We start from the raw sequence: 22718 nt of genomic DNA on the forward strand, positions 1-22718 counted from the left end.
TTTGAAGGGGTCAACAAACATGTGGACAAGGGGGATCCGGTGGACATAGTGTACTTAGATTTCCAGAAAGCCTTTGACAGGGTCCCTCACCAAAGGCTCTTACGTAAATTAAGCGGTCATGGGATAAAAGGGAAGGTCCTTTCATGGATTAAAAACTGGTTAAAGGACAGGGAACAAAGGGTAGGAATTAATGGTAAATTCTCAGAATGGAGAGGGGTAACTAGTGGTGTTCCCCAAGGGTCAGTCCTCGGACCAATCCTATTCAATTTATTCATAAATGATCTGGAGAAAGGGGTAAACAGTGAGGTGGCAAAGTTTGCAGATGATACTAAACTACTCAAGATAGTTAAGACCAAAGCAGATTGTGAAGAACTTCAAAAAGATCTCACAAAACTAAGTGATTGGGCAACAAAATGGCAAATGAAATTTAATGTGGATAAATGTAAAGTAATGCACATTGGAAAAAATAACCCCAACTATACATACAACATGATGGGGGCTAATTTAGCTACAACGAGTCAGGAAAAAGATCTTGGAGTCATCGTGGATAGTTCTCTGAAGATGTCCATGCAGTGTGCAGAGGCGGTCAAAAAAGCAAACAGGATGTTAGGAATCATTAAAAAGGGGATAGAAAATAAGACTGAGAACATATTATTGCCCTTATATAAATCCATGATATGCCCACATCTTAAATACTGTGTAGAGATGTGGTCTCCTCACTTCAAAAAAGATATTCTAGCACTAGAAAAGGTTCAGAAAAGGGCAACTAAAATGATTAGGGGTTTAGAGAGGGTCCCATATGAGGAAAGATTAAAGGGTCTAGGACTCTTCAGCTTGGAAAAGAGAAGACTAAGGGGGGATATGATAGAGGTATATAAAATCACGAGTGATGTTGAGAAAGTGGATAAGGAAAAGTTATTTACTTATTCCCATAATACAAGAACTAGGGGTAACCAAATGAAATTAATAGGCAGCAGGTTTAAAACAAATAAAAGGAAGTTGTTCTTCACGCAACGCACAGTCAACTTGTGGAACTCCTTACCTGAGGAGGTTGTGAAGGCTAGGACTATAACAATGTTTAAAAGGGGACTGGATAAATTCATGGTGGCTAAGTCCATAAATGGCTATTAGCCAGGATGGGTAAGGAATGGTGTCCCTAGCCTCTGTTCATCAGAGGATGGAGATGGATGGCAGGAGAGAGATCACTTGATCATTGCCTGTTAGGTTCACTCCCTCTGGGACACCTGGCATTGGCCACTGTCGGTAGACAGATACTGGGCTAGATGGACCTTTGGTCTGACCCAGTATGGCCTTTCTTATGTTTTTATGTCATCTCTGAGTCCAATGTGAGATTCCAGCTGATCAGTTCACACCACACTAAGCAGGTTGTGTGTGGGGTGGGGAAGGGGACATTCTCTGTTGGTGAATATTGTGACTCCCTTTGGATGTGAATCTCAGTGTTTGTGTGTGTCTCAGAATCAGTGAGTCCTACAGCAAGGTGGTAAGTTAGGAATTACTCACTGAGTTCAGCCTCAGGTGGAGCCAGAAGAGACTGACAGCGTTACAAGACAAGCAGCAGAGTCAGTGCGGGGCACACCCCTGGCTGTGTCAGGTACAGTATGTACTAGTTTGGCAACCTGATGGGTGCAGTGTGTGTGCACTGGAGCCAAACAGCTCAAGAATCTTGGTAGCCAAATAACATTTCAAGGCTAAGAGTGAAATCCTGGCCCCAGTGACGGCAGTGGTAAAACCTCCATTGACTTCAATGGAGCCAGGAGTTCGCCCTAAGACTGCGCAGGAGAATGCCTCCATGCAGCGAGTGTAGTGTGAGGGTAGAGAGTAGATTTGGGGCTTTCCAAGGAGACTCATGGCTATAACTGGATACCACAGGCCCTCGGGAAGGGCAGATGGGGTCAGGGCAGATGCAGCTCTTAAGGAAGGGGCCAGGTTTTTTTTACTTAGAAGGCTTCTCCTTCCAGCAGCTGAGGAGAGATTAATAAGATTGGAACTTCTCATCTTGGAAAAGAGATGACTCGGGGGATATGATTGAAGTCTATAAAATCATGATTGGTGTGGAGAAAGTAAATAACAAAGTGTTATTTACTCCTTCTCATAACACAAGAACTAGGGATCACCAATGTAATTAATAGGAAGCTGGTTTAAAACAAACAAAAGCAAGTATTTCATCACACAACGTACAATCAACCTTACCAGAGGTTGTTGTGAAAACAAAGACTATAACAGGGTTCAAAAAAGAACTAGATAAGTTCGTGGAGGATAGGTCCATCAATGGCTATTAGCCAGGATGGGCAGGGATGGTGTCCCTAGATTTTGTTTGCCAGAAGCTGGGAATGGGCGACAGGGAATGGATCACTTGATGATAACCTTTCTATTCATTCTGTGTAGGGCGCCTAGCATAGGCCACTGTCCTAAGACAGGATACTGGGCTAGATGAACCTTTGGTCTGACCCAGTATGGCTGTTCTTATGTTCAGCAGTTGTAGGGAGAAATCAGCATCTTCATGTGCTGAGGAGTTCCCTCTGAGAACCAGGGCATGGGCTGGGCAGCTAGTTAGGAGATGCAGGGCAGGGCTGTGAGGAATTCAGTTAGGGATGCAGGTAGCAGCCTCTGCGAGAAGCAAGAGAGCTATGAGGTGATTTGCCCCCAAGGTACAAAGGTATCAGCTGTAAAGAGGAGAGTAGACCTCTGTTGAGAGTGCTGGGCAGGACCCTGTAGGCTTAGTCCTGGTGTGTAACGGCACCAATGACTCTGGGCTCTGAGAGACAAAGTCCTGGAAGCTACATGTACATTATTAGGAAGAAGGTTTAAATGCAGGGCTTCTCCAGTAAGTTTCTCTGTAAGGATCATAGTACCAGTCTCAGGACCGGCCAGTCAAGAAGCCCTATGGGGACACTGTACATGGATTTGAAGATGGGGCAGAGAGGGGAGCTGCAAACTTCATTAAGCAGGAGGGATCCCTTTGGTGAGGGGAGAAGCAGAAGATCACAATGACCTCTTTGTGTTTCAAAACTCTGTGGATCTATGACTCAGACCCAGAAGACAGGCTCCATTTAGCCACAAGGGAACCAGATTGGCTGGCCATTAAAATTAAGATTTCTAGTGAATTATTTTTTTCCACAGGGCCCCTGCCACTTTCAGTGCCCAGGATGGATAAATCGGGGTTGTGCAGCATCAGGCTGTTGCCTGTAGGACCCCTGCCTCATTCACTTTAGAAACTGGAAGACCTGTAGAGAATGAGCAGGGGAGCACAGGAAGAACTAGGATGATCTTGTTAAGAGCAGTGACCCTCATTCAGAAGAGCTCAGTTCTCTTCCTCCCTCTGCTGCAGACTTCACAGGTGATGCTGAGCAGGTCTCTTAAGTCAGTTTTTATGGGGTGTGATTTGCAGAAGTACTGAGCACTCACAACTGCCACTAGGGTCAAGCCAAGATGTGGCTGCTCAGCTCCTCTGCAGTCAGGCAGTGTGGTTGGGGGATGGAGGGAGAAGACAAGCACAGGGATGTGAGTCAAAATACTGAAGTTTATCCTGGCTCCGCTGCTGACTCACTGGGGGGCCTTGGGCAAGTCACTTTGCTTTTCTTTCTCAGTTTCACCGTCTGTAAAACGGAGCTAATAATACTTATCCACCTGCTTCCATGGAGTTTTGTGAAGGTTTATTAATGTCTGGACAGTCCTTTGAACCCAAAATATGGTGAGTACTCTGAAGAATTTGGCCCTGAGGGTCACAGGTTGGTGCCCAATAACCCAAAATAAGTAACAAGTTTGGAATTTTGGCTTTAATCATTCTATGTACAATTTTCAGAAGAACCTAAATGATGCAGGAGCCTAAGTGCCATTTTCAGAAGTGACTTAGGCAACAAGAGGTTGAAGTCTCCATGGTTCTTCAGCTCCTGCGTTATTTGAAAAAATAGGATTTAAGTCCCTAAATCACTTCTGAAATGGGCATCATAATGGTGCTATTTCCCGGGGTGTTATGAAGACAAATTCATTCACTTCTCTGGTGCACTCTGATACTATGGTGATGAGCACCCTAAAAAAGCCCATGAAGAAATTAATATCTGTATGCTGTGCAGTGTTTGTATGGTACGTATAATAAATAAGGCCCCGGATCGCATATTGAATGATGAGGATAAAAAGAAACATTAGCAGCTCCCTCATCCCCTGAGCCCCAACCTCCCAGTGCACTGAAGGAGGCAGGAGCTGTGTGTGTGTGTGTAGGGGTGTGTGCGTGTGTGTGTGTCTGTGTGTGTCTCGGGGGAATAATAGGATATGTGCATGAAATTAGATTGTATCATAATTTATAAACACAAGGGAGGGACGGGAGCTGACTTAATATTACATGGGTAACCTTAACTCTGGTATTTCCTAATTCTTGAGCATTTGGCTTTGACTGTTTAAGGATTTATTTGTATTTTTATGAAAGGTAAATATTAGAGCTGGTCGACAACCCACAAGTATTTTGAATGCGGTATTTCAGTTTTTAAACAGGTCCAAGATACTGGCATGTGGAAATGGAATGAGAATTTTTGTTTAGATTCTAACTAAAATGTTGATTCATTTCAACTTTTGGAAAATTAAACATTCAATTTTCCTTTTCAGGTTTTGGGTTTACAGGTTTTTTCCCCTTCCTTCCCCTTTCTATTTTTTTTTAATCTTTTCTTCCACTATAAAAGGTTAGAAAAAAGTAAAAATGCGTAAGAAAGCAGGGGAAATTTTTTTTGGTTTTTTTTTTCAACTGGAAAGGTATGAAAAAAGTTAATTAAAAAAACCAAAGTGAGATAAAGTGCTACTTTCTCTGTGGCATGCTACCAAAAATGCCCTCAGGAACTCAAGTGAGAGAAGGGAAATGGTTATTTTCAGCAATTTATAGTTCAGCCAAAATGGAAGGAATTTCACTGGAGTAGGTGGAGGAACATTCTTGGCCTCACACTGACCCCTTCCCAAACTGCAAAGGCCTGCTGCAAACAATGAAGGCATGAGAGCTTCTCAAAGGTGTCGAGAATATTTTATAATAGAAATTGTGAAGCAACCTCTATATTGGTGGTCGCTACTAGTGCCCTCTCTAATTACTTTAGCAGTGATTTGGAGAAGGATGGGGCCAATGAACTGGTGACATTTATGTAACCCAAGAGACAAAGTGCTGCCCCTGCTCCGCTGCCCTGCATAAGGACAGAGTTACTGACTAAAGCTCTTCCTGGAAAATCCAGGACTTTCTTCGGTCACAGCTATTCATTTGTAATAATATTATTTACTTTAATTTTGTGTTTAACATATTTACTATTATTATGTGTGGTTTAGAATCTAGCTCCTCCTTGTTTGTTGTGCCCTGAGGTTCCCCTGCTCTGGGGGCAGTGTCACACACTGATGGGCAGGTGTCCTTAATCCAGCATCTCTCCTGCACTTACCTGAGCAAATCACACTGGCATCATTGTCGTGTGAGCACTGAGAGGCGCCCAGGGCAGTAACAGGGCACTGGCTCAAATGGGGTTCAGTCCCTTTACAGTGATAGGTGTCTGTCCAGACAGAGCCAGTTCCCTTCCCAAAATACCCTCCTCCCGGAGCCAATACAGCAAATCCACACTCGAGCTGATGACAGAGAACGTTGGCATCTGGTAAATCCCAGCGTGAGTCACAGAGGGTTCCCCAGGCACCAAGAACGTGGATCTCCACCCTCCCTGAGCATGCTGTGCTGCCGTTCACCAGCCGGAAACCTGTGTGCCGAAGGGAGAAGGGTTTTAGAGAGGAAGCCTTGGAACTATTTTATACCAAATAGTTAAAGAAAGGAAAGTCACGGGTAATTGATCCCTTTCTCATTATCTTGGCTTGTTTGGGTTTTTGATCCAACCCTGTCCAAACCAGCTCTCTACACAGCGAGATCAGTATATTGCTTTACCCTAATCTAGAATACACATAACTGGGATTTTAAAGACATTGTGCTGAATTCTTACGTGAGCATATGGCACTAGCATCATTTGTGTGTGAGCACGTCTGATTTTCTTGTGATTTCCTGGGACAGGAGAGCAGGATAGACTCATTCCCCACACACTGGAATTCCTCAGTCAAGATCAATCCTTGTCCTTCTCCAAAGTGAGCTCCTCCTGGGATAGATGCAGCTATTCCACACTGTAGTTCATTACAGATAACGTTGGCAACTTTGAGATCAAAGTGTGCATCACAGACTGTGGTCCATGTGTTTCCACGTTGTATCTCCACACGTCCTGAGCAGGGACTGTCCCCTCCAACTAGCCGAGGCTTAATGTGTCCTAGAAAGTCAATGAAGGTTTAAAATTATAAATGGGCCTTTACGAGTTAGGGTGCTTCACTGGCATAAACTTTGCTTAAAGGCTCATTGCTGCCTTCACTTGGCCAGGAAACCACAATAGAACTAAAAAGGCAATGTATAAAAAATGGGAAAAGGGGGAATTAGATAACTTCTAATGTATATTGATTGCTATGCTATGTAGAAAACTGATAAGGGAAGCTAAAGACATCAGGGTAAAATCCATGACTGGCAGGGCTATGAACAATAAGAAGGAGTTTTAAAGTATATTAGGAACAAACAAACAAAAACAAACAAACAAACACTAACATTGGTGTAGGTCCACAAATAGAAATGGTTAATTTTTTAATAATGATGCAGAAAAGGCAGAAAATAAATAAATATGTTCAATAAACATATTTGCTGTACAGAGCCCAGGCAGGAGGACTCAGGGGATGCAGCTGTATGGAAGGGCTGGGGATGGGGCTAGGGGCGGGATCCTCCTGCGTCTTTCTGATATGCCATACAGCTATAAATATCTTACTGGTATGGCATACTGAACCGTACCACCGTACTTGCACCACTGCTTGTGTCTTACATATAACATTCTTGTTAATACAAGCCAGAATGACATTTCCCTTTTTCGCAACAGCATCACACCTTTTCAGTTTGTGATCCCCTATAACTCCCAGATCATTTTGTGCAGTACTGCTGCCTAGTCAGTTATTCCCTATTTTGTTCCGGGGTTTTTGGAGGGGGGGTGCTATTGCATTTGATTTTTCCTTCTTAAGGCTAGTATTTTGCACTTTATTGAATTGAAACTTACTGATTTCAGACCAATACTCCAATTTATCAAGATCATTTTGATTTTTAATCCTGTCTTCCAAAGAGTTTGCAACCCCTCTCAGCTTCATGTCATCCACAAATGTTATGAGTTTATTCTCTACTCCATCATCCACGTAAAACATTGAATAGTGCCAGACTCAGGACAGTGTTATTTTGTATTTATCCATAGGAACACAGCGATCACAGAGAAAAGGGATAAAGCAACTGAAGGCCTACGGGCCTATGTTTTACCTAAAGCTCAGCATTTCCCTCAAAACTGGGCTGATAACTTATCCCAGGTACCCCTGCTTCTGGGGACTGAGTTTCAATCTCCTTCCCTGCAGATCCTGCCTCATCCCCTCTGTTCATCAGGGCTCCCCTGTTAACAATTCCCAAGCTCTCTGTTTAAGATTTCTACCTTAGGGGCTTCTCCCCAACAAGGTGTGGTTGTGCTCAGCTTGGTCAGAGGAAGAAATTCAAAGGCCTTGATACCTGTATTTGTGAATTAATTACCAGTGACTGGGTTCCCTAGAGCCATTATCTGCCTTTCTGGGACATCTGGGGAGCTCAGGTGGTGTTTACCCTTTGAACCCTGGTAGGAAATGTGAAAATAACAATAAAAGGGACTGAGGTGCACATAATATTCACAGAAATACAGATATTTCCCATTTTCTTTGCAGGGGTCATATTAGACAAAGAACTGAATGTGAGCTCCCAGTGTGATGCTGTGGTAAAAAGGACTAAGATGATCCTTGGTTGTAGAAACACAGGAGCAATGAGTACAGCTGTCTGAAATACAGGATCTCTAGTGTACAGGAAATTTCACTATTTTAAAATTTCCTGTAAACTGGAAATGACCCTAAAATTTTGTTTCGGAAACTCCAGCCCATGGCGTAGCCAACATGAAATTTGCTCCCAGGAACCCCAACAGATACAGAGTGACACTGACATTCTTGTCAGTTTCATCACTGCCAACATCAGGACAAGAATGTAGGTTTCTCACAGCCACTGCTGGAACTAAAGGTAATAATTGGAGATATACCTATTGCCTAGAACTGGAAGGGAGCTTGAAAGCTCATCAAGTCCAGCCCCCTGCCTTCACTAGCAAGTCCAAGTACTGATTTTGCCCCAGATGGCCCTCTTAAGGATTGAACTCATAATCCTGGATTTAGCAGGCCAATGCTCAAACCACTGAGCTATCCCTCCCCCTCATCATGTGGCCTGCCCTGGACTGGGGACCCCCAGGCTTCCCGACTCCTTGCCCAGCTGGCAGCCTAAGCAGGCAACTAGCCCAATCCAGCCCATTCTTTAAGGCAGGGTTGCCCCGGAACTGCAGACCCTGGGACACCAGAACCCATCCAGGACTTCCATGCCCTCCTATGCAGACCCTGGATCTGATCTTTCGTTAGAGCTGGGATTCCCAGGGCTTTCAGTCTCCTTTCCCATGGCAGACATCCTGAAAGCATTGGCAGGGCACAGACCTGGAGGTACAGACCCTAGAAAGAGTAGGGTTTCCAATTCTAGAACAATCTACATGGCAGGGTTAACAGGAACTGACCAGGGAAGCTAGCAGGGATCCATGTTGGTTTCCACTAGACCCTCCCTGTGGTTTTGAGAAAGTTCACTGAACCCAACTCAGTTTCATGATAAATGTTGAGTTCAACAAACTCGTATTTTCCAATGAAATTATCGTTTGCAAGATAATTTCCTACCAGCTCTAGTAGGCAGGTGATTTTACCTTGTATACAGCATTGGTGAGACCAATATGGCATCCAGTTTTAGTGTCCATATTTTAAGAAGGATGTTAAAAAATCAGGGCCGCCCAGAGGATTCAAGGGGCCCGGGGTCTTCGGCAGTGGGGGGCCCCCGCTTTGGCGGTAGTTAGGCGGCGGGGGGTCCTTCTGCTCTGGGACCCGTCGCCAAAGTGCCCCGAAGACCCGCGGTGGGGACTCCCCGCCACCGAATTACCACCAAAGACCCAGCACTTTGGCGGCGGGTCCCGCTTCAGCGGTAATTTGCCGGCAGGGGGTCCTTCCACCCCGGGGCGGAAGGACCCCCCGCAACCGAAGACCCGGATCAGAAGAAGCTCCGGGGGCCTGGGCCCCGCAAGAGTTTTCTGGGGCCCACGGAGCGAGTGAAGGACCCCGCTCCAGGGCCCCCGAAAAACTCTCATGGGGGCCCCTGCAGGGCCTGGGGCAAATTGCCCCACTTGGCCCCCCCCACCCCTCTGGGCGGCCCTGTAAAAAATTAGAAAGGGTACAGAGAAAAGCCACAATAATGATTCAGAGGCTTGAAAATGTGCCTTGCAGTGAGAGATTTATGGAGGTCAATCTGTTTATCTTATAAAAAACATGACTATGACATTCTATAGCTCGGGGTAACGTGCTGTAACCCCCATATTCCTCATTTTCAAATAATCGTGATCTTACATATAAAGCATACCTTGTAAGATATCAGGGGAAAGATTATGATCTGCTGAAAGTCATTTCTCTATTCATACATGTATATCATTAATGCATATGAAGTTATGAGAATTGTGTAGTGTGGTTGTCACTAAAAGTAAGTTGGGGGAATCAGCCAGATATTAGATCCCGAGAGGCAACAGCAAGGAAAGTAACAAGAGCCCGGGGCGGGGGTGTCAAACAACCCATCAACAGCCATTGTCCAGCAAAGGAGCTACAATGCAGTGACTCACCAGCATCAGGCCACACCAGGGGAATTGCTCAACCTTGCTTGGAGAGACTCAGTAATGCTCGCCTGACTCTGAAGGGGCGGGGGGTGGAGGCAAAGCCAAGAGGGTGGAAAGGACATGATAAAAGGAAGATACGTTTGCCATGCTCTTCTTCTCTCTTCCACCTACATCTACAGACACCACCACCACCAAGTGACTGAAATGCTGATCAAAGAGGAGAGCCTGGCTGAAAAGTAACCAGCCAGCCTGTGGTGAGAAGCATCTAAGTTTGTAAGGGCATTGAAAGTGTTAAGATCAGCTTAGAATGCATTGTGCTTTTATTTCATTTGACCAAATCTGACTTGTTATGTTTTGACTTATAATCACTTAAAATCTATCTTTATAGTTAATAAATCTGTTTGTTTATTCGACCTGAAACAGTGTGTTTGGTTTGGAGCATGTCAGGGACTCTCCCTGGGATAACAAGCCTGGTACATATCATTTTTTTTTGTTAAATTGTTGAACTGATATAAGCTTGCAGCATCCAGCGGGCATAATTGGACACTGCAAGACGGAGGATCCTAGGGTTGTGTCTGGGACCGGGGGTATTGGCTAGTGTCATTCGGTTGCACAATCCAAGGAGCAGCTTACATGCCAGAGGCTGGGCGTGAACAGCCCAGGAGTGGGGGTTCTCACAGCAGAGCAGGGTAAGGCTGGCTCCCAGAGTCAAGGATTGGGGTGACCTAGCAGATCACCAGTCCAGATAACACCAGGGGAACATCACAATGACCTAGAACTGACTTGATTGCAGTGTATATGTACCTTTGCAGGGACAAAACACTGCATACTAAAGGCCTTCTCAGTCTAGCAGAGAAAGGCACAACAACAACCAATGGATGGAAGTTAAAGCCAGATAAATTAGAGGTAAGGCAGACATTTTTCACAGTGATGGTGATGAAATATTGAAACAAACTACCAAGGGAAGCAGAAGATTTTCCACCTGCTGAAGTATTCAGAACAAAATTGCATGCCTTCTCGAAGATGTGCTTTAGCCACACACAAGTTATAAGATTCAATACAGGAGTAACTGCATTAAATGCTATAGGTTGTGTTACCCAAGAGGTTAGACTAGAATATCTAAAGCTCCCTTCTGGCCCTATAACCTATAAAGAAATGAATAAAAAAGAAAGTAAAGTTTGCAAAGTTAAGCACTCAAACATTCTGAATGCCAGACTTCTACTTACCTGTGAAACCTTCATTAGTCTCTTTTGTGACTATGTGTTATGATACAGTCTTTCATTACATGATCAGATGCTATTTTTTCCACTTGACTCCTCCCTCATTCAATGCACAGGACACATGGTGCTCACGGATGGGTAGATGGTCAATAGTTCTTTTTATACTCATTCTTTAATGTGTGGCCATTATGTCCTGCATGTCATCCAAACCCTACTCTGAATACTGAATTATTAATTTCTGCATGAGATTGTCTATGGTGCTAATTTCTATATTAAATGAGTGTTTCACAAAGACTAATTAATTTGTCTTCACAACACCCCTGGGAGTTAGGGAAGTGTTGTCATCTCCATTTTACACGTGGGGAATGGAAGTCCAGAGACACTATGGCCAAAATTATCAAAAGCGTCCCTAAGTTTGGGTGCCCAATTTGAAACATCCAGGCCCTTGTTTTTCAGAGTACTTAGTCTTATACAGAACAGCTCCCACTGACTTCACTTTACAACAGTGAGTGCTCAGCACTTCTGCAAATCAGACCCCACAGTTACAAGGGGGCCACCCATAAAATGAGGAACACAATTAATGAGCACCTGTGAAACATTTGGTTTCAGCGACTTGCTAGGCATCACATAGGAACTCTGTGGCAGAGGAAGGGATAGAATCTAATTCCAAAGGGCAGTATTCACCTGCTTTAACAGGAGACCCTCCTTTCTCTTTCCGCAATCCTCTGTCTCATACACTGCACACTTCACAGTTTATACAACAAATGAGGCAGGGGACCTACAGACAACCACCTCCTTCACTCCACAGCCCTGATTCAGAGCAGTGTCTGTCCTGTGCACTGAATGAGGCAGGGAGTCCTGTGGAGAAAATAGCATGTCGTCATGTAATGAAAGACTATAACTTAATGCATCCGAACAAATGGGCAAAAATAAATTTGCAAAGACAACTTTAATTCTGCCCATTTCTTGTTTTTTATTGCTCAACTTTATATTCCTTAAAAATAATGTTTTGTGCATAATTGCCTAGGTTTTAAAAAAACACACTGAAAAAACCGAAGTTCCAAGATGTGGAATCATATTGATACCCACACAGGTCATCAGCAGGGTTTGAAACCTCTGCCACTTGCGCTAATAGAGTAACTGACAGCAATAGCAGGTTGTCATCCTATTTGTGGACCAGCACTAGAGGGGGATCAGAAGATTTTGTTGAAGGGTTTGACAAATATTTGCTGACAGCAGGGGAATGGCAAAATTCAGAGATTCCATTCCAGGTTCTGGAAAGATTTGTGCTCTAGTGTTGACAGACTCTTCTTCCCCTGTTCCCCCAACCCCTAACTCCATCTGCCCCATCCGCTTCAAGCTGTCCCAGTCCTGTCTCCTCCCCATCCCTTGCTCTGTGTCCCAGCCCATTCTCCTTGTCTACCCAGTTCCAGTCTCCACTCCTCAAGCTTCTCATCCCCAGGGCCGCCCGGGGGGGGGGGGCAAAGGGGGCAATTTGTCCCAGGCCCCGGGCTCCGCAGGGGCCCCCAAGAGAACAGCTGAGGATCCCGCCTCCGCCCCTCTCCTGGAGCCCTAGCGCATCAAGGGGCGCCCTCAGACAGCGCCGCAGCGTGTCTCCGCCGGGGCCCCTGAGCCCCGCCCCGCTCAGAGCCGTGTGGTGAGGGGGCGGGGCTGGGAGCTCCGGGCTGAGCTCAGCTCCCTCCGCTCGGTGTGGAGCTCGCAGCCCTGCCCCCTCACCACACGGCTCGGAGCGGGGCAGAGCTCAGGCCCCGCCGGAGACACGCTGCAGCTGTTCTGCGAGGCGCTGAGACTCCGGGTGAGGAGGGAGCCGGGGGTAAGAGGCTGGGGCCGGGGGGGTTGGCTAAGGGGCAGGGAGTCCTGGGGACAGTCAGGGCACAGGGAGGGGGCAGAGGTTGGGGGAGCGGTCATGGGGCAGGGAATGGGGGGGTTGGAGTGTGGGTGTTCGGGGGTGGATAGAGTCAGGGCCGCCCAGAGGGGTGGGGCAAGAGGGTGCAGGAGCTTCTTCGCTCCCGGTCTGCGCCAGCGGGAGGTCCTTCTGCTCTGGGGCGGAAGGACCCCCCACTGGTGAATTACCGCTGAAGCGGGACCCGCCGCTGACGTGCAGCCCGGGCTTCGGCGGGAAGTCGGCGGCGGGGCCCTTCCGTTCGGGACCGCCGCCGGCGAAGTGCCCGAAGACCGCGCGGGTGCCCCCGCCAAATTACCGCCAAAGACCGGGCTGCACTTCGGCAGCGGGTCCTGCTTTGGCGGTAATTCGGTGGTGGGGGGCTCCCGCCGTGGGTCTTTGGGGCACTTCAGCGGCGGGTCCCGGAACGGAAGGGCCCCCCACCGCCGAAGACCCCCGGGCCCCTGGAATCCTCTGGGCGGCCCTGCTCATCCCCCATCTCCTTGCCAAGCCAGTCCTAGACTTCACCTCTGGCTTCCACAGCCAGTTTCCCCCCTGTTCTCTGTGCTGCCCCTGCCCTCTGGGGTCCTCATCTGATCTATTTCTCACTCTTACCCTTTCCTTGGGTTGCCATGTCTGCTCGGAGCCCCAGTTTCCCTCCCTGGATGCCTTATCCAATCTCAGGGCTTCTCTACACGAACACTTAGTCTGTGGCAAACTGGGGTGTAAATTTACCTCACACTAGTCTGCTGCACACTGAGTGTCTGTGGACCCTGAGGCTGCGCACTAACATTTCCCTAGTGCTGTGAATCAGGAGTAGATCAAAGCACACTAGGGAACTGTTAGTGCCCACCAGCACGGTCCACATGGACACTTAGTGCCTGGCATGCCAGTGCAGGGCAGGGGCCACCCGGGGGGGGGGGGCAAGTGCGGCAATTTTCCCTGGGCCCCACAGGGGCCCCCATAAAAGTTTTTCAGGGCCCCTGGAGCAGGGTCCTTCACTCACTCCAGGGGCCCTAGAAAACTCTCGCAGGGCCTGGGCCCCTGGAGCTTCTTCCGCTCTGGGTCTTCAGCAGTAATTTGGCGGTGGGGGGTCCTTCCGCCTCGGGACCCACCACCGAAGTGCCCTGAAGACCCGCGGCAGGTGGTTCTTCTGCCCCAGGACCCGCCGCCAAAGACCCAGCTCTTCGGCAGTAATTCAGTGGCGGGGGGCTCCCGCCGCGGGTCTTCGGGGCACTTTGGGGGTGGGTCCTGGAGCAGAAGGACCCCCCACCGCCAAATACCGCCGAAGCGGGGGCTCCCTGCCGCCGAGGACCCCAGGCCCCCTGAATCCTCTAGTTGGCCCTGGTGCAGGGGAGATTTATACCCCTGCTTGCCACAAACTAAATGTTCATGTAGATCTGCTCTCGATCTCTCCCACCCCACCCTGGCTTCTTATTCCAATCTCGTTCTCCAGTTAGTGTTAGACTCTCCCCACACTCTGACTTCTTATCTGGTCTGTCTCTCCTCACCCACCTCCAGTTCCTCCCCACTGGTTCCCAGTCCCAGACTCCTTGTCCAGTCAGTCCCAGCCTCCCGCAGCTCCCAATCTCCTTGCTCAGCAAGTCACAGTTTCTATCCTTCGACTTTTGTTCTGTTCACCCAGCCTAGCCAGTAATAGTCTCTTCCTCCTCCCAGTCCCAGTCTCCTTACCCAGCCAGTTCCCCTCTTCCCCTTTCTCTCCCAGTCCCAGTTTCTCGCTTCCCACCAGTATCCAGTCTCAAAATGTCCGTCTGTCCCCTGGCCACCCCACAGGCTCCTTGTCTCAATCTACTCTCCTCCTCTCATCCCGATCTGATTCTTGTCCCTTCTACATTCAATTCAGGTGGTTTCCTTTCTGCACTGCCTGAGTCCAATAGGGGAAGACAGTCTCCCTGGGACAGAGTGCTGGGGGTGAACAGATGAGCCTGCACTCGGATTGTGATGCTGGCAGACCGGGTGCCAGCTCATGCCAAAGCCCCAGGTCTCATTGAAGGCTTACAAATGCACGGCCTGGCCAATTCACATATTAATATTGATCAAAGTGATTATTAAATGTATAAATGTATAAGAGTGTTTAATCTTCAAGAAAACTAACAGGATGTTATTTGCATTGTTCTCACTTATCTGTATCCCATTATAATGCAATAGCAAACATTTATACTGTATAGCCTGTAACTAAATAAGCCACCAAAGGAGAAAGAAGCCTTGTGGAATGCAAATGAACTTTCACAGAAAAGTGCTAATTTCAAAGCAAGTGGTCATTGTGTGTGATGATTGGAGGCAAACACTCTAAATGCATTCCTCACTCTCTGTCATCAAAGGAAGAGTCCACTTCGGTAGTGACCCTGTCGGTTTGTTTCTGTGAGAAGAAGCTGTAAGTCTGGATGCAGGGAAAGAGCCTTCATCTCTGGACTGTCTGGATTCTAACAGGGTAGAATAAGTGAATGAAAAGATGGAGATCCCCAGAGTTATTCCTGGTAGCCTTGAGAGATCTTTGGGAAACTGGCAGATGACTAGATGTCTGCTACCATTTTCAGTTATAGACTGTGACTCACCTGTATGTGTATTTTACCAGCTCTAACCTCTCAATAATTCTCATTTCCTTTTCTTAGCTAATAACTCTTTAGTTAGTTTAGTATCAAATTGGCTACCAGAGTTGTCTTTGGTGTAAGATCTAGGGTACCAACTGATCTAGGGTAAGTCTCTTGGCACTGGGAGAAAAACTGAAGGTGGTGTGATTTTTGGTGTTAAGTAGCCATTTTATTGCATAGTCCAGATTTTCTGGGGGGCAAAATAGACTGCAGAGTCTAAGGGCACTGTCTGTGACTCCATGGTAAGACTGTTATAGTAATCCAGGCACAGGTGCCGGCTTCCAATTGTCCCGGGGGTGGTCAACTCCCACTCCGCCCCCAGTCCAACCCCCACTCTACCCCTTCCCCAATGCCCCCAGCCCCGCCTCTTTCTACCCCTCCCCCGAGTGTGCCGCATCCCTGCTTCTCCTCCTCCCTCCCAGCACCTCCTGCATGACAAGGAACAGCTGATTGTGGTGGCTGGGAGACACTGGGAGGGGCGGGGGAGGTTGAACTGGCAGGCAGAAGGCACTGGGGGGGGATGGGGAAGAGAAAGAATGGGGCACACTTGGGGCAAGGGAGCTTGGCTTCTGGTGGGTACTAATTTTTTCCACAGAGTCGGCGCCTAGGAATCCAAGAGTTCACATTTGTTACTGGCCTGGTGAAATCTAATTATAGAACACACCACCAGTTTGCAGTGTCTGCCCTGTTTTCTGACAGTCTGCCCTGAGGAGGCACTCACAGTCATGAGCCACTCCAGACAGTGTGACAATGATCTCTTAGACGTCAGCTAGTCCCCCAAAGAAAGCTGACTGAGGTCATTAGCTAAGAAGGCTCGCAGGCTGGGTGGATAAAGAGCCAAGTAGCCCATCAGCCCAAATCTGATAAAGAAGCGCAGGAAGGATGCCCCTGGTGGGGAAAGAGAGAGGGGAACAGGGCTAGCTGGGCCCAGTCTCAGAAAGGCCTTAGGGGAGGGAAATCTTTCTTCCCCTCAGGTCCTGATTAGAGGGCCAAAAACACAGACGATACTGCACACAGACTGTTGAATGGGAACTGTAGTGCTATTGGTGGAGGGAACTCAAAATCAGTGGCAGACTGAATGCACAACTAGTGGAGCCTAGGCTGTTTCTGTTGTTGCTAGAGAATTTACATTGGTGAGGGCCAGTCTGTTTTCTGCAGAATTTCAACACCCTGACAATGAAGCTCATTTTTATGAAGTCCTACCCATCATCTTTATTTTTTAACAATGCCAGGAAATTGTAACCCACCCTCCACTCCCCCATGTTCAGAGGATGTTGAGATTTTGCATAGAAACACTCACAATCCAGAGAGGGTTACGATTAAACACTTACCTTTAGCTCCCATTGCCAGGGGAGCTGCTAAAACGTTTGAAATTCGAAAGGAAAATATTCTACTCTTCCTTGTGCTGTTTGCATAGGAATTTATTACTCCTACTAACTGTTTAAAAGAGAAGAGTTACAAATAAAACTTATAATGGGCCTGTAGTTGTAATGTTAACTATGGAGTCACAGGAAATTCCTCCATAGTATGATATTCTTGTGCTGCGTAAGGCTGAGATATGCTTTTGGCTGAGTCCTCTATGCTACACCAGATCTACAGGGTATCAGAGAGCCGGGACAATCAACCCATTGCCTGGTCACCCTATGAGGGTGGGAAAGGGGATCCGTAAATACCCTTCCCTCTGTGCATCTTCCAAGCTACTCTGGCTGGGTGCCTGGGTCTGGATTTTAGCCTAAGGATAAAAATTTCATATGTGCTGGGACTGAGAGAAGAAACCAAGATGGGTCCACAGCAGCATGGCTCATGGTAGCCCTGACGTGGCCCCATATGGACCATATCTTAACCTTTGCTTCTTCTCTGTGCTAATCCATAGAAATGTTACCATATTTCATTTCCAAATAGAGTATACTGTGGGGGGAGGGGCACTGGAGAGGAGTTACAGTTGCGGGGTGCTGGAGGCAATGTTTGGGTGGTCCTGGAGGGGTGTGGGTGTGTATTGGAAGGGTGTATTTGGGGGATGCTGGAGGAGTGTGTGTGTCCTGGGAGGGTGTATTTGGGGGATGCCGGAAAGGGTACCTGCAGTCTCACTCTCCAGGTGGGGGTCAGTGTCATGTTTCCTGTCATGGTGTCAGGCCAGCTGGTGCATGCCTGCTAAGCAGAGCCAGCCCATCAGTCAAGGTCTCCCTGCAGGCTTCTCCCCCTTCCCTGGGCTGGGAGCTGGGGCCTGGCCCTCTCACTGCTCCTGGCTGGGTTCTGAGGCCCTGTGGTGGGGGAGGCGGCCAGGTTGAGAGGTGCCTGGTGGCTCCACTTACCTGGTGGGCCAGGCTGGGTCAGGGCCATCAGGATCTGGCAGGTGCGGATGCCCAGGGGAGGGACCAATCAGGGCATGGAGTTGCTCTTTCTGAGTTGCAACGTCTGGAAAAATCCTGCACATTTTCTCTTATTTGGAAAATCTGCTCAGACAGAGGTTGGCAGACCAAAAAAGAGGTCATGTCTGGGAAAACTCAGATGTAACTCTGTAACCTCAGGGCAATGATTCTTTATTTCTGAGGTAAATAATTTTCAATACTAAACATGAAGGACACTCAATTTATGTGGCTCATTGGTCACTTTGGTACCAAGATGAGTTACATCTTCAAAACCAGGTACACTCAGAGGTGAAAGTAAGCCGGTACGCCCCGGTACACCGTATTGGGGTGGATCGGCTTCCCCTGGCAGCAATTTAAAGGGCCTGGGAGCCTGAGGCCCTTTAAATTGCTACCAGAGCCCTGCTGCTGGAAAGCCCTGGGAAAGCAGCGGAGCGACTCAGGTGGCAATTTAAAGGGCCCAGAAATTCCCAGGCCCTTTAAATCATCCCCAGAGCCCTGCTGCCAGAGCCCTGGGGTTAGTGGCGGCTGGGCTCTGGCAGCAATTTAAAGGGCCTGGGCCGTAGCAGCGGCTGAGCCCTGGGCCCTTTAAATCTCTGCCGGAGCCCAGCCACCACTACCCCAGGACTCCGGCAGGCTCCGGGATGATTTAAAGGGCCTGGGGCAGTAGTGGCTGGAGCCCTGGCGTAGCAGCGGTGTGGCTCTGCTGGTGATTTAAAGGGCCAGGGGCTCCCAGCTGCCACTACTGCAATGGAGCCCTGGGCCCTTTAAAGCTCCACCAGAGCCCGGGGCCCTGGGGTAGCGGCGGCAGCCGTGAGCCCCCTCGGATGGTGATTTAAAGGCCCCACCTCTTCTGAGAAAGGCCACACCTCTTCCGGTTGAGAGGACTCCCCCAAGGACTCCGGAGTACCGGTAAGTCCTTACTTTCACCCCTGGGTACACTGGAGTGGGATGGTTGGAGTGAGGGTTTCTCAGACAGATAGGTTTCTACTTTGCATTTATTCAACATTTGCCTTGAGAACTGTTTGTTCCTAATTCCCAAGCAGCCAGTCAAGTTCCTTTGCACCCTCTGGATACTCCCCAAATCTCCAAGCAGCAGGGAACAGCCCAGAAGTTCAGGGTTTACAATCCCAGTCAGAGACGACCCATAGCTGCTGATAGTGGGAGGGGGGGCACAATTTAAATTTCCGGCTGCCCCTGGAACAGCTCAAGTCATGCCCCATCCTCCAGGAAGCCTCCCCTCCCCGTTACCCTCAGTCTCCCCTCCCGGAAAGCAGAAGCCCCCTCCCTGCAGCTCCCGTCTGTTCCTCCTGCCTCTCTCTGTGGGTCACAGCTTGCAGCTCACAGGTTCCAGCAGCCGCCACACAGGGAGGGGGAGCCTGGCCACAACATGTGACCCAGCAGGGCTGGGAAACCATGGCAGAAATCTGGGTCATGTGCCTGCCCCCCTCCAACACACACACACACACACACACACACACACACACACGCTGAAGAGACAAGAACAGGCCCAGCAAGGAATGGGGGTGTGGCTGCCAGGCTCCCACTTTTGGCTCCTCCCGTTATGCAAATTAGCTCCTCTCTGCACTTGTGCATTTCTGGTATAGAAACAGTGGAAATAAGGATGGTGCAGCTAAGTCAGTTACACCAGGATCAGCTGAGAGACTGTGGCTGCAAGACTCACTTTATGTGGGAAACCCAGAATCAAGCCCAGAAAAAAACCCTTGTCCCCAGTAGCTCCTTGCACCAGAGCTGAACCTGGCACAGGGACTGAGAGTAGATCCAATGTGTAACCCATTCCTGCTGGGTGTGGTGCTTTGTCTCCCTCTAGTGGCACCTAGATATTGATGAGTCTGCTACAGCCTTGGTTAATAGGCTGGTATTTTCTTAGCTCATGCAGTAGAGACACATAGCACTAAGCTTTAGAGGTCCCAGGTTCAATCCTGCTCACCAACAACCGGGGTCTGTCAGTGTTAAAAATGCACCTCCATGTACTGGGGGTTGCTCCCAGTTAGGGCCTGTTGAGGAGATCCCCACTGTGCCAGGCATATTTCTGAGGGAAGGGGTGTGTGTGTGTGTGAGGGGGGCTTATGGTGACTGTGGCCCATTTGTGCTGAGAAGCCGGGGCTAAGAGGGCACAGGGGAGGGGTGAACTCCCCCACACATATTTTCTAGAGATCCTGCAATGAGGATAGTGAGTGAGTGGCAGGGTGTGAGGGGGAGACACAAAGAGCACTGACCCCTGCGATAAGTTGTGACCTCACCAATTGTGGTGATCAATGACTAGCAGAGAGGTGCAAATTGAGCTAATCAGAACAAAGAGGTGTTATCGCTGTTCAGCCAGCTGTAGTGATCCATGGTCCTACCCAGTCAGGGGCTGTTTCTGTCAGTGCATTAGTCACTCTGTGCAAGCCCCTGTGCCCAGGCATATTTCTTGCACAAGCTTTGATGAAGCCAGGTTATGCAGACACATATTTCCCAAATGCAGAGTGCAGAGGGATCCAGGAGTATCTCCATGACATTGAGCTGGGGGATAAATCTAACCCCCCTGCATGGGAAGGCAACCTGTGAAGGAGGCTGTGAAGCAAAGAGCTACGCACCATGTGGGAGTTTCCTGCCTGACCCTGCGGGGGGATTCGGGGAAGGAGGGAGCCGTGTGGCACAATGTAGCCGGTTTTTGCTCCCTGTACCTGCCCCAGCTGTTTTGGTCCCTCCCCCTTGCCATAGTCAGGCTCAGGGCTCCTCCCCTGCTGCCTCAGTGAACTCTGGGGAAAGCTCCACAGCACTCGCCCCACCCCCACCCCGACTCCTATCCCAATGACTCTCTCGCAGTGACAGGCAGGGTTACAGCTGCTGCTGCTGCCCCGGGGAGACACTGGGCTGCTGTACCCAGGCACGTATCAGCACAGACCTGTCACAACAACTGCCCCAGCTACCCCTGCTAGAGGTGCAGAGGATGCCCAGGGGAGCTCAGGGAGAGACTGGTCAACTCCACCCTGACCCCAGTGCAGGGCACAGTCCAGTTCTGAGTCACCGGGAATGTCACACACTTTGAGTTCAGTCCCTTCTCCCTCAAGGGGAGTTTCCTACGGGGGCAGGTTGGCGGAGTTCTTACCTGAGCAGATCACTCCAGTATCAAAAGAATGAGGGCACCGGCGTGCATCCCATCCTGCATGCTTGCAGTGCCAGAGAGCTGACTCATCACCACTACAATCAACTTGAAACAGCCAAGTCGGTCCAGATCCTGCTCCAAAATAAGCCCGGCCATAGGCACTGATAGCAGATCCACACCCCAGCTGCTTACAAACCACCTCAGCATCTTCCATGTCCCAGATAAAATCACACACCGTCCCCCACTGATCCTGGTGTTTAACCTCCACTCTCCCGGCACAGGGGCTGCCTCCATTCTCCAGCCTCAGCTCATCAGCACCTTCAAAGAGAGACACAGAGCAGGTCAGAGCAAGCAGGGAGCCCCCTCTCCAGCGTTATCACAGCAGAGTCCGCGCCCAGCAGCAGGGGATCCGTGCCCAGAGCCAGGAGGATGGGACATGCCCAGAGCTGCCTCGTGGCTCCACCTTTTCGCGTCTCAGGGCCTCGCACTCGGGGCTGTCAGTGCTGCAGCTCTCGCCATTTTATCCCCACTCTGGTGGTTTGGGGTGATTTTACCTGTCTGATGAGAACACAATGAAAGGTGCCAACTCACGGAGTTTCTCTTATTCCAAATGGTGCAATCTCCTGTCACTGGGGCTGAAGCCAGAGAGATGCTGCCATCTCCCTACAGTCTGTCAGTATGTGGGAGTGAGGCCGCCTTGAATAAAGCTGGCTTCCACCTGCCACTGTTTTCAATGAGACTGAAGCCCACAGGGAACATGACTTCTCCTGAATGGCTGAGGCGACTGGACAGGACCCAGGGACTGTGATGGGCAGCAGAGACCCTGTGCAAGGAGGATGGGAGAGTGAAGGAAGCAGGGCCCTGGGGGCAGGAGACAGATTCAGGGGTTGCTAGGGAATGCGGTGCAGGTGCTGTGTTAGCAGAAAGGAGGAGTGGAAAGTGTAGGGTGGGGGGTCTGGAGCAGGAGACCAGGGGAAGGGAGGGGTCTGGAGGAAGAGAGAGGGGGTCTAGAGTGGGGGAGAAGGGAGAGCTGGGGAGGGTGCGAAAGGGTCTGGAGAAGGAGTAAGGTGAGGGGAATGGAGGGACAGGGACATGGGGGTCTGGAGCAGGGGGGCATGAGGGAGTAGTGGGGTGAGGAATGGGGACTGGAGTAGGAAGCAGTAGGGAGGGTGGAGAGGGGAGGAGGGGGTCTGGAACAGGAGGCTGGAGGGAGGCAAGGGAAGATGAGGGGCATCTAGATTGTGGGGGCAGTGCTTCACAGCCTCCGACAGAGAAGTTGTGGGGATGGGGTGGGGGAAATTCAGAGAAGTGTTGCTGTTTGCAAAAGGCTAAACAAATCCCATCATGTTACAGTGACATTGTAGCTGATATCAATGGTTGATGTCAGTGTGAAGGTCTCCAGTGTGTCTGTCTGTAACTCACCCCGAACAGTAACAGAAGTTCTGGGTGTGAGTGGGAACCATGCTGCATTAATTAGCTAAGTGGCTGTCAAGCTCTTTCCCAGCCACTCCTTTCTCTGTCAGAGTAACTGAACCAGGATGGGAGAGCGAAGGCAGTGCTGGACAATGGACCACAGTTCATTGTAAGGAGGGTAAGCACAGTCTCCAGCCGGGGGAGCCGTGCAGTTTGGGTGCATTAAATGGTGACTTTTAAGCCTGTGATTCTCACCCCCACTCTGGCAGAGGAGTAGAGAGGGGTTCTACAGTGCAAA

At 49.2% G+C, this 22718-nt stretch overlaps 1 protein-coding gene across 1 annotated transcript in view; it reads right to left on the bottom strand.

Moving 5' to 3' along the window:
- LOC120392556 (antigen WC1.1-like) overlaps positions 1-21036 on the bottom strand; it is a 127240-nt gene extending 106204 nt beyond the window's left edge. Inside the window, exon 1 of the mRNA XM_039517370.1 lies at positions 21011-21036. The gene's annotated coding sequence lies outside the window, so the exon portion shown is untranslated. The remainder of the gene's footprint in view (positions 1-21010) is intronic.
- Between the last annotated feature and the right edge of the window lie 1682 nt (positions 21037-22718).

Source organism: Mauremys reevesii, unplaced genomic scaffold, assembly GCF_016161935.1.
Source record: "Mauremys reevesii isolate NIE-2019 unplaced genomic scaffold, ASM1616193v1 Contig10, whole genome shotgun sequence".
NCBI classification, from domain to species: Eukaryota; Metazoa; Chordata; order Testudines; family Geoemydidae; genus Mauremys; species Mauremys reevesii.